The sequence below is a fragment of the Panthera uncia genome, chromosome C2 (assembly GCF_023721935.1).
Source record: "Panthera uncia isolate 11264 chromosome C2, Puncia_PCG_1.0, whole genome shotgun sequence".
In the NCBI taxonomy this organism is placed as follows: domain Eukaryota; kingdom Metazoa; phylum Chordata; class Mammalia; order Carnivora; family Felidae; genus Panthera; species Panthera uncia.
Window position 1 is genome coordinate 126,711,076 of NC_064810.1, and position 12,273 is coordinate 126,723,348.

At 39.0% G+C, this 12,273-nt stretch overlaps 1 protein-coding gene and 1 non-coding gene across 4 annotated transcripts in view; both read right to left on the reverse strand.

Moving 5' to 3' along the window:
* The window catches only part of TMEM108 (transmembrane protein 108), a 360,169-nt gene that overhangs the window by 206,608 nt on the left and 141,288 nt on the right, over positions 1–12,273 (reverse strand). The window lies entirely within an intron of this gene.
* LOC125922176 (U6 spliceosomal RNA) lies at positions 3,973–4,080 on the reverse strand. The gene has a single exon (XR_007457613.1). It is a non-coding gene; the product is annotated as a U6 spliceosomal RNA (small nuclear RNA).

Here is a 12,273-nt window from a genome sequence, read left to right on the forward strand (position 1 = left end):
AATCAGTCATCAAAAATCTCCCAACAAATAAGAGTCCAGGACCAGATGGCTTCCCAGGGGAGTTCTACCAGACGTTTAAAGCAGAGATAATACCTATCCTGCTCAAGCTATTCCAAAAAATAGAAAGGGAAGGGAAACTTCCAGACTCATTCTATGAAGCCAGTATTACTTTGATTCCTAAACCAGAGACCCAGTAAAAAAAGGCCAATATCCCTGATGAATAGGGATGCAAAAATTCTCAATAAGATACTAGCAAATCGAATTCAACAGCATATAAAAAGAATTATTCACCATGATCAAGTGGGATTCATTCCTGGGCTGCAGGGCTGGTTCAACATTCACAAATCAATCAACGTGATACATCACATTAATAAAAGAGAAGATAAGAACCATATGATCCTGTCAATCGATGCAGAAAAGGCCTTTGACAAAATTCAGCAACCTTTCTTAATAAAAAACCTCGAGAAAGTTGGGATAGAAGGAACATACTTAAAGATCATAAAAGCCATTTATGAAAAGCCCACAGCTAACATCATCCTCAATGGGGAAAAACTGAGAGCTTTTTCCCTGAGATCAGGAACACGACAGGGATGTCCACTCTCACCACTATTGTTTAACATAGTGTTGGAAGTTCTAGCATCAGCAATCAGACAACAAAAGGAAATCAAAGGCATCAAAATTGGCAAAAATGAAGTCAAGCCTTCGCTTTTTGCAGATGACATGATATTATACATGGAAAACCCGAAAGATTCCACCAAAAGTCTCCTAGAACTGTTACATGAATTTAGCAAAGTTGCAGGATACAAAATCAATGTACGGAAATCAGTTGCATTCTTATACACTAATAATGAAGCAACAGAAAGACAAATAAAGAAACTGATCCCATTCACAATTGCACCAAGAAGCATAAAATACCTAGGAATAAATCTAACCAAAGATGTAAAAGATCTGTATGCTGAAAACTATAGAAAGCTTATGAAGGAAATTGAAGAAGATATAAAGAAATGGAAAAACATTCCGTGCTCATGGGTTAGAAGAATAAATATTGTTAAATACTGTTAAAATGTCAATACTATCCTTTAGAAAATACTCAGATACCCTGACAGATTTCTGTCTTCCTCTACTGGCACCCAGCCCTGCCCAGTGTCTGATGGGGTTTGGGGGCAGTCATCTGGCATTGTGTCAGTCCTTTCATATGCATTGCCTGGCACCCACTGGTTTGTAGTAACATCTCGTTTCCCTGTCACCATGTGTCTTTCTGGCCTCTTGAAGCTAAAGTACCATGCTGGCCACTTCTTTTACCTCCAGTAATGCTCCCAGGTAGGTCTTGCCAATGCCCTTTTGTTGTTCAGCCCTGGCTGGCTGCATACCCCAGAGTGTGATCCTTTACCATTCAGCCCCCTGCCCAGGCGTCTGCCCCAACATCTGCTGTAATGATTCTGATTCTCACCTCAGCAAACCTGCTGCATGACAAGTGAGCTGCTGCATATTGGCTTGTAGAGCACAATGCTCCTTCGCAGTCCCCAGTCCCACTAAGAGCACAGGGGCAGAACCCTGAGTCTGCAGGGCTACTCTGAAGTCCTCAGTCTCTCAACACCAAAGTGCAGAACTAACTGTGGAGATGCCTTTCTTACACACATTTCTGTTTCCCTTCCTCTTTTTATTTTCCTTTGCCCATCTTTACCCTAGCCAGGACAGAGGCAGACATTTCTTTTCTCATATCATCTTTTCCTTCTTCCCAATTCCAGTCTCTCTGCACTATAGAAGAGCCTCATGAGCTGGACCCTCTAGGTTTGTCTTCTCTATACCTACGGGGCAGATACAATAATTTAATGGACCTTCTCACTCCTCAGTGTCTGCTTTCATACCCATTGTCTCACCAGTCTCCTATGCTGAAGTCATAAACCTACTGTGCCTTAAGAATAACATCCTATAATGAGACAGACTTAGAGGGGAAGAGAAGATGTATTATTATAATATCTGTGAAGACATACATTTATTTGTTTTTATATATTTACTCATTCCAGAGTGAGGAGTCGAGCAGTTCCAACTAATATTTTTGTTTTTATAATAAAGTCTTCTCTACTTCTAGCTAAAGATTAATATCTGCTATTTCTAGAAAGATGTCTGGACTGGACAATACAGTGAGGATGCTAATGCAAGAAACGACAAAAATGAGTCAGGTGCACCTCTCACAGAATCCTCTTATCAAGACATATTTGGTTTAGGTCTGTTTCACAAGGAGTATCATATCTGGACTTCAGAAGGCTTTGTTAAAAGGACAGCTGTATTTAGCACATCTCTAGCTGGGCCCTGTGCTCCTGGAATAAGGGAAGAATGGTTTGCTGGCTGAGGCAGACATAAATGCCTAAGACGGTGTTTAAGGGCACAAGAATATTAAAACGTGGGAAGAAAATGTTTTACTGTGAACCTTCAAACCAGCAGACAATAAAAACCGCAATATGACAACGTTTGCCACTACCTAGTATTCCTAGAATTCCCTTCTTATGGTCTGCTAATGCACAAATGTGGCCAGCAACAAACCCACACTGGAATCTCAGGCTATTCTCTTTAAAGAGTGATCCCCAGCAGGTCTTTTTAAAGCTCCCACTGACATGTAAGCTCAGACAACTCTCTGTGGAGACTCAAACCTATGAATTTTCCTAGAGAAAAGTAAATTTTAATCTTTCATGTTTTCCTTAGGACTATTGGTCTTGGAAGGAAAAGTTAATTTTCTCTGCCCTCAATACAATCTGGTTAATTGATCTACAATGGGAAGGAAGGACTCTGTTTCCATTAAAATTGGAATGAAAAGCTGGCAGTCAAGTGCATGCAGAAACTACTGGACCTTGACACATCTGACAGATAAATGGCAGCCTGGTGGCAGATCAAGCCAGGTGGGAATGCCTAGATAGGGTGGGATCTACTAGGTGGAGTACTAGGCAAAGAAGACTTGGAGTTTACAGGCAAAGACTATTGCCACAGGTTCATTGTGTCTTAAGATATCTTTGATGCAATTCTCTGGGCAAAAAGACTTCTGAATATTTAGACTGTTTCAATATTAACCACATTCTTATTTTCAGGGCCCAAAGCATAAAAGCTGAAATTTAATTTTGGTCACTGTCAAATTATTTGATATGAGAACTTCCAAAGACTGGACTTAGAACTGCTTTTATGTTAGCTAGCTGGTTAAACCTTTATAACAATGATCAAAATCCAAGATTAATATGGTGACAGTGAACCATCTCCCCTCCTCTGTTTAACTGAAATTCATGCTTCTGGATTTGGTTTGCTGAAAGCTTCATTTTCTTGGAGCAAAATCATTCCTGGAAAATCTTTATATATTCCACTTAAATGTGCCTGAAAATGTTTCTCTTTTTGCAGTGGGGTCTTTCATAAGAAGATAATCTCTGAGTCCAGGCTGTGGGAAGGGCAACTTTAGTGATGAAGTGACCCTAAACAGTATTTAGAAAGAATGCAGATTTTGCCCTCAAAAAGCATAGACCTAAGGAAGGAAGCCGTTAACAGGAGTGAAATTAAACACACATGCAGTTTCCAAGTTCAGAGCAATCATAAGGAGCAATGCAGCCCCTGAGTGATTTCCTCACTTACGATGAAGACAAATAAAGAAATCTGGCGTGACAGGACATAGGTAAGGCCACTCAGGCTCTTCTCTTCTGGGACAGGACAACTGGATCACAGATGAAACTCCTCCATACCTTTACTGACACTTGGCACCATCAACTTCCTATGGTTATCTAGTTTCCTGTGTCAGTAACTAGACTGAAGTTAACTTTTAAGCATACACTTAATACAGATTTTCTTTATCTGAAAACAATTTGTAAAAAGTCACTAATTCTCTGAATACACACCAAATGGAATGCTTTTTGGAACTTATGTGTTTTTCCTGACAGAACTAATATACCTACCATACAACATCCTTTATTTCACACGGGATGTTCACAGCACAATTATAGTGAAAGTAACTTCATGAATTTGTGTGTCAACCTTGCGCAGGGGCCATGCTAACCTTCTCTGTGTCATTCCAATTTTAGTACATGGGCTGCTGAAACAAGGACCATAATGAAAGTAATTTAAACAAAATCTATTTCACGGCTTCATTTTATTTCCTTTGTTAGCCAAATGATTCTCTCTGGAAGCATCTACTGTGTCCTGATTGTCTAATTCTACCAGATCTTCATTTGTTAATGCTGTTCATGTGACTCAAAGCAGTTTTCCAACATCACTTCCAACAGCTTCATGAATTCTAGCCTTGTAAGCCCTAAATGTTTAATAATTTTGGTGATGAGAAGTAGGAAAGATAATATTTAAGAGCAGGACTCTGGAACCAGATTGCCTGGGGTCTAATCTTGGTTCTACCGTTTCTAGGCAACATACCCTTGGGAAAATTACTGAAGTCTCTGTGCCTCAGTTTCCTCATCTGTAAAATGGAAAAATACGGGTAACTCTATCTCATTGGGTTGTTGTGAGGGCTAAATGCAAAGCATCTATAGCAGTGCTTCACATATGATCAACACTATATGGGTGTTGACTATCATCATCATCACCATCATCATCATCAAAGTCTGAGCTGTAGAGAATCTTTAGCAGCAAGACTGCAAGTATGCATAAGTCATGGGAACTTTTGACACCAAAAGGGTAAATGAGACATAAAGTAAATAAATGAGGAAAGTAATGTTTCTCTATCAGGAAATTGTTATAATCTAGCTATTTCTATTTCTTTAAACTCTTCTCTTAATCTTGAGTCCCCATAAACAGGATAATTAGTGATTTAAGCTTGGCTCATTTAAGAGTTAGGCTTTTTCAGAAAAAGTTTAATTCAGTGGAGTCCCATCCTAATTGTAACTAAATGGGCATCTATCGAACTAAATTTTATGCTATTTTTCTTCATGCCCCCTTGCAGTGCTTCTCAATCTTTTCACAAAAGAACACATAACTAGATTGAACTAATATATACCACTTCACCCCCTCCCAATCCCATATTCTGAAGTCTTGGGTATAGTGTAAAGTGGCCTCTCTGATCAGGAAATTTCCTTGAAGTCTCCTGTTTCACCTTTAAAATCATGTACATTTTACTTTATAGTCTGTAATATGTACACATCATTTTAATATAAAAATAATTTTTAAATTATCATCAATACAACTTGTTTATTTTGTCTTCAACATCCTCAAGTAAAACTGTTACTCCCTGAAAGCATATCACATTCATCTATTTATTCTATAGCTTTGCTAACTTCTTTCATGTATCTAGTAAGTGTGGACAAATGACAATTGTGGAGACACAGATTAATGGGAAGTCAAGTTACCACCATTACTATTTATCCGGTGGTGAATTACCTAAATGTCAGGAGAAAGTGTGAACCAATGACTTCATGTTAACAAATAAGTAAAATAACGAAAAAGACTAACTCACCTCACAGAGCTGCCTCTTGCTAATAATACCCACTGCTTTTAGTTGCCTAATCTTCAACACTTATCTAAATGTTAGGAACATGGGCTAGGGCGGCATGAGGTTTAACTGTTGTCTACAAGTGGACACATCAGTATGAAGATTAAACATGCCCATAAAGTATACATAGATAATGCATTTGTCCAAAACCAAAATCACCACAATTATGCACAAATATCTGTATTTTAGAATGTGTCTACTACTAGAAATACATATTAATGAACAGACATGTCAATCATGTTTTGGGGCACAACTCTCTCCACAAAAAATCCAGCAGTATATTTTAACAGACTTTGATCTTTTAAAATCTGATTTTCATATTTTGACCACTTCTTTGTGGAGTAAGTAATATTTTGCTGCATACACACCAACAATACCTATTTATGTTTTTTGATGATGTTTTACAATGTCAATGTATGTCTGAACATTGGATACATTTTGAACTAAATATGTTTACAATTAAAATTTTGGTACTACATTTTGAGTAGTTTTGGTTTAACTATATTTTAAATTATATGTGATCTTTCCTCTCCCCATTTATACCTTAGTTAATCGAGAGCTTGGAGATCCTGAAGTCTATAGTAGGGTTTTCAACAGGCAGCATCTTAGAAACTTTCAATTTGTTTTTTTAACTAAGCAGAAATGGAATGGCAGTCTTAAGCACTTGGGTAGCTTTTACTATCTTTTATACAATATAGTTCTGTGCATGCATAGGTGGACAGTGTAAATACAGTTTTTCTATTGCAGTCATAAATGGAACTAAAATGCTTAGTTTGGAATTTGTTGTTTTTTGTTTTTCGCTTTTTAGTTTGGAATTGTTTAAAAATTTTTTTTTTAATGTTTATTTAGTTTTGAGAAAGACAGAGCAGGGGTCAGGGAGGGGCAGAGAGAGAAAGAGACAGAATCTGAAGCAGGCTCAAGGCTACAAGCTGTTGGCAAACAGCCCAACGTGGGGCTCAAACTCACGAACCAGGAGACCATGACCTGAGCTGAAGTCGGACGCTTAACCAACTGAGCCATCCATGTGCTGTTTGGAATTCTTAAAGAAGAAAATCTCCCAGGAAGTGCACACACTACTATTCTTTACAAGTAGATGGAGAAATAACATTAAGTTTTCTTTTTTCATGAAATTTTTTGTCTTTTTTATTTTTATTGCTTAAATATTAGTTAACATATAGTGCAACACTGGTTTCAGGAATAGAAATCAGTGATTCATCACTTACAAGTGCCCTCCTTAATACCCATCACCCATCTAGCCCATCCCCCACCCACTTCCCTCCATCTGCCCTCAGTTTGTTCTTTCATAAAACAAAAATTAATGTTTATTTTTGAGAGAGAAACAGAGTGTGAATGGAGGAAGGGAAGAGAAGGAGACACAGAACTCAAAGCAGGCTCCAGGTTCTGAGCTGTCAACACAAAGCCTGACACAGGGCTTGAACTCATGGACTGCAAGATCACAATCGGAGCCAAAGTTAGACACTTAACCAACTGAGCCACCCAGGAGCCCTTGTTCTCTGTCTTTAAGAGTCTCTCATAGTTTGTTTCCCTCTCTCTACCCCACCCCACTGCCCACATATGTTCATCTGTTTAGATTCCACAAATGAATGAAATGATATGGCATTTGTCTTTCTCTGGCTTATTTTGCTTAGCATAATACATCCACATTGTTGCAAATGGCAAGATTTCATTCTTTTTGATGGTTGAGTAATATTCCATGAGATATATATACCACATCTTCTTTATCCATTCATCAATTAACATTTGGGTTCTCTCCATAGTTTGGCTATTATTGATAATTCTGCTATATAAACATTGGGGTGCATGAACCCCTTTGAATCTGTATTTTCATATCCTTTTGATAAATACCTAGTAGTGCAATTGCTGGATCACAGGATAGTTCTATTTTCAGTTTTCTGAGAAACTTCCATACTGTTCACCAAAGTGGCTGCACCAGTTTGCATTCCCACCAACACTTCAAAAGGGCACCCCTTTCTCTACATCCTTGCCAACACCTATTGTTTCTTATGTTGTTAATTTTAAGCCATTCTGACAGGTGTGAGGTATCTAATTGTGATTTTGATTTGTCGTTCCCTGATGATAATGTGATGCATCATCCATTTCTTAATTAGGTTATTTGCTTTTTAGGTGTGTTTTTGATAAGTTCTTTATAGATTTTACCTATATCTTATAAAGGGTTATATGAACCTTTATAAAAGCCAACCTTTTCATGAAATTTTAAGGAAAATATTTTAATAAAAAATATGAATGCTGTGGTATATAAGTTAGCCCTTTCTCCATGTCTCCGTACTGTTAACATCAGAGTAGTATTGAAATAATGAATACACTGTTAATGAACTCAAGAAAATAGAAGTGTTAGTATCTGACCCTGACCTTGTTTCTAGTACACCTGTGCTGAGATGACCTGTTGTTATTCAACCAGCTAATCATTTCTTTTGTTCAAATCACTGTGTTTTTACTCACTGGGGCTAATCTACACAGCCATCTGGTATTTGATAGATAATTGCCTGTTCCAAATCCCACGAGCCTGAAAGTCATCTTCAGGAGAAACTGAACTAGATACATTCTTCCCAGGTAAAGCAACTACCAAAGTCAAGAGGGAACTCTTGGAGGGAAACTAAATTATAACTTTCAATTGGAATGCAGATTTTGCCCCATGTTACAGTGAACCTAGAGTTTATATAGGAAATGATGGTTCTGATACTCTGTAGTGTGACTTAGTCTAGAATCTGCTTCCACTTCCCTGGGCAACCTTGTCTCCTGCCAGTCCAACTGAGACAGCATCTCCAGGGATGAGGCTCACAAAACTAGTTCTACAAGCTCTCAGGTGATTCTAATGTATATTCTAGACCCTGTGAATAAACTAGTCAACAGCACACAGTCCCTTTCCTGCATAGATAATATTTAAGGATTATGTTTATATTATAATCACTATTTTTCTGAGGATAAAAGAAGTACATGCTTACTGCAGAAAACTTGAAAAATACAGAGAAGTCTAAAGATAAGCCCAGAACCATACCATCCAATAATAACCAGAGTTAATGTTCTATATAAACCTGCAAACACTTTTTTACAAAAAGTAAGATTATACAATACAAGGAAGTCAGTGGTCTTTTTCTCACTTACCAACACATCATGAAGAGCTTTCAATGGGACAGTGTCTTTTTATTGATTTGTAAACTCTTTACAATTAATGATTTAATTTTAATGTTTATTTATTTTGAGAGAAGGCAGCGGGGTGGGTGGTGTGTGTGTGAGAGAGAATCCCAAGCAGGGTCCACACTGTCAACACACAGCTCAATGTGGGGCTCGATCTCACAAATTGTGATCATGACCTGAGCTGAAATCAATAGTCAGACACTTAACTGAGCCACCTAGGCGCTCTGTAGTTAATGATTTTAAAATGCTCTTCTCCGTTACTTTGAGTCATCCAATGTATACTGCATCCAAGTCTGCCCAAGCCTAATCTACCTTTGGTATTTACTCTCTCAGGAGGATCCCAAGGACTGTCTCTTGGGCTCCAAATAAGCAAAGAAGCTCTCACAAAGCCCTGCATCTCCATGAAAGGGTGATCTAAAGATTGTCCTCAATCCATCCCTTCAAGGCACTCTGCTGCACAGGCTTTTTTTTTTTTTTTTTTTTTTTTTAAGAGAGTGTGTGAAAGTGGGGGAAGGGGAGGGAGGGAGAGGCAGAGAGGGAGAGAAAGAGAATGAATGAATGAATGAATGAATGAATCTTAAGCAGGCTCCATGCTCAGTGAAGAGCCCAATGCAGGGTTCAATCCCACAATTCTGGGATCATAACCTGAGCTGAAATCAAGAGTTGGACGCTCAACCAACTGAGCCACCCAGGCACCCCATGCTCTGCTGCTTTTGACCCTTTTAGGAGAGATATGAAAATATGCTATATAAACAGATGTTCTTTATAATAAGCCTGCAGTCTTCTCAGGTATTCAGTAAAAATACAGAAAAGTGACTTTTAAAAGAAACAAGTAGAGTTTCATGAAGTTTAATTTTAATAAGCACCTTATATCCCTCATATCAATGGCTGTAATGTTAATTTTTGCCATTATATGAATATAAAAGCACAAAAAATCTTTTCCCAGAAGATACTGTGCATTCCCCATCTACATTGCTTTGTACTTTTTTTCAGTATGGTACCCTGGTTGGATACATTAACTGTCTCCCATATAGACTTTAAAATACAGATAGTCCCTGACTTAGGATCATTCAACTTAAGAGTTTTCTATTTTATAATGGTATGAAAGTGATAAGCATTATAGTAGAAATCACACTTTGAATTTTGATCTTTTCCCATGCTAACAGGTTGAGGTACTGTACTCTTGTGATGCTGGACAGAGACCTGCAGATTCCAGGCAGCCAGGCAATCACTAAGGAAAACAATCAATACACTTATAAACATTTTTCACTTTCAGTAAAGTATTTAATAAATTACATGAGATAGTCAACACTTTATTTTGAAATAGGCTTTATGCTAGATGATTTTGCCCAACCATAGGCTATGTAAGTGTTCTGACCACGTTTAAGGTAGGCTGGGATAAGCTATGATTGTTGGCTAGTTAGGTGTATTAAATGCATTTTCAACTTACGGTATTTTCAACTTATGATGGGCTTAACAAGACCTAAACCCACTGTGGAGATCGGTATATTTGTTATTAACGGTATTTCCCATAGAAACAATACTTGTATTGTGAACACTTAAGGTTAGCAAAAGAAATGGCTCTCACAAGAACCCTGTAATATATCCAGGGTTGTCACACTTAGCCACAAAACCTTGTCATATTAACAAGTTTATCAGCAATGCCAACACAGTGCCTGATGCACAGGAGTCATTAACACCTGAACTATGAGGTTAAAGGTCTTGACCACAAACGTGGCAAGTAAGTTGACAGAGTAAGGATGCTCCCAAACCCAGGACTCTCACTAGAAATTTGGTGTTCCTTGTATTATATCACACTGCCTCTTGCTGGCCTCTTAAGCTCCAACACAAAGCTCTTTCATTCTCACAGGCTACTGGGTCTTCACTGTTCAGCTCAGGGACTTGCCAGTTGTTCATGGTATCAGGATTTCCACACATGGCTCATAAACTGGCTGGGTTAAGGATTGTGTTAAATCACTGGTGTATTCCATTACCTGAACTAGCCTTTAAAGGAGCCAAGAAACTCTTCATGGTGTTACATCAAGTCAGGGAGAAATCCTTGCCCCTGCCACCCATGCTGTGACTTGACACTTGGCCTTGTCTGCTGAGATGATTAAAATTATTCTTGCCACATATAAAAAGGCACTAAATATAGTTCATGCAGAGGTAGGCACATAAAGATGGTTTTGCTGGCCGTTCTATAAATTAATGTGATTTGAGAGACCAATTCTAGCACAGAAAAAGGGAAAGGAGAATTATAAAGAGATAGTTAAATTAAGCATCTCTGATTGGAAGTCACAAGATGAAACCCAGGTAAGGATAACTCGTAACAGGCAAAATCCTTGCTTAGAATAGTGACAAAACTGAAAATCAGGAACTTGAGGCTGAAACACATAGCTGTCAAAGAACAAGTCTCTGGTGTGGGACAGACTGGGGCCTTTGCCAGCAGCCTGAGCTTTAGAAACCTGGCAGCCAGTGTTAATGGGACTCAGAGGGAAGCAAAAGGTGAGAGTTGAGGAAGGTCTACCTGGTGTCAAAATTCTCTAAATTTCTTAGATCCAGGCCACTTAACCTTACCCTTCCACCCTTCAGGGAGGCAAAGGGCTGAAATATGCTTCCTCTCTCAGAGTCTACTAGGCTGCAGCTGTTATTCCTTTTAATTTGGTTTCTGGTACAGAAAGGTTTGGGGGATCAGAGCAAGCAGCACTGTGAGCTCCTGTATGACGGTCCCCAGGGCAGAGTTGCGGGTGGCCTGACTAGGGCAAACAGCATCTCCTTCCCCCATCCCTCCAATGTCAACCATGACAGATGTTACTACGTATAATTTTCTGCTCTCCTTAACCTCTTTGTTTCCTGGAATATGTAATGAATGTAGGAGCAATTTAGCCATCATTGGTGTAAGCCATCATTGGTGTAAGTGGTGTAAACACTGTGCCATCCCAGGGAATCATATGTGGTTCCCACACCTCTCCTGGCTGTTACCTACCACATTGCCTCTTCCCTACTGGATGGAGAAGATAGATAATTGCCACTTTACATAACAATTTACTCTAAGAGGAGGGGAGGGAAGAAAAGGAAAGCAAGGCAATAAGCCAGTAGCCCATCTCAGAAATAGGGTTCCCCTGACCTCAGCCTTCTGAATCTCTTTCCCTCATGAATATTTATGTGCCTTGGCACTCTCTGGGGGATGGCAGCTGAGAGGCTCAAGACTGTGGCAGGTAGAAACAGAACTAACCGGCAAGCATTGGAAAGCAGGCAATAACCATTAAATCCAAGTTTCTTGGATGCAGGATGGACTTCTGACCAAAATCTGGGTGAGGTGGGGGAAACACTCAGCCCCAGATGTTACTATAATGCCTACAATACCTTTTGGAAACCACATTCCCAGCCAACTGTTTCATATGCTTCCAGAAATAAACAGAATGCAGCTGGGAGCTCCGAGCTATGCTACTCTGCAAATCATTTAACTGCATACAAATGATAGCTATTATACAGCCAGGATCCCCCAGGGAAATAATTTCTATTCCCAACTTCTCTTATAACCTGATGAGTCAGTTGAGGTCAGCTGGTTGGAGCACTGTGCTAAAGAAGCCAAGGGCTCAGAAAAGCTTCTTCGGCAGACCTGC